The following is a 232-nucleotide window of genomic DNA, read 5'->3' as shown; positions in this document are numbered from 1 at the left end:
TCATTTCACTTTCTGCATGCTTTGACAGTTCTCCCCACTTCCATGACAGAGAACTGTTCCAACTTAACGCTCTAATGCGAATAGGCAATCAAGCACAGGTAATTGTCCAATCCCCTTCAAACTATTATTGACAGATTCAACACTGTTTGACGTCAGTGTTCCGAATCGGTGGCATGGGCTATAGCAGATAGACCATTTCTCTTTTCCAACATCGAGAAGCCAGTCAAGAGCG

The sequence above is a fragment of the Plasmopara halstedii genome (genome assembly GCF_900000015.1).
Source record: "Plasmopara halstedii genome assembly, contig: Scaffold_3120, whole genome shotgun sequence".
Taxonomy (NCBI): domain Eukaryota; phylum Oomycota; class Peronosporomycetes; order Peronosporales; family Peronosporaceae; genus Plasmopara; species Plasmopara halstedii.
The sequence above is the reverse complement of the archived record's forward strand: the minus strand, read 5'-3'. Positions refer to the sequence as shown.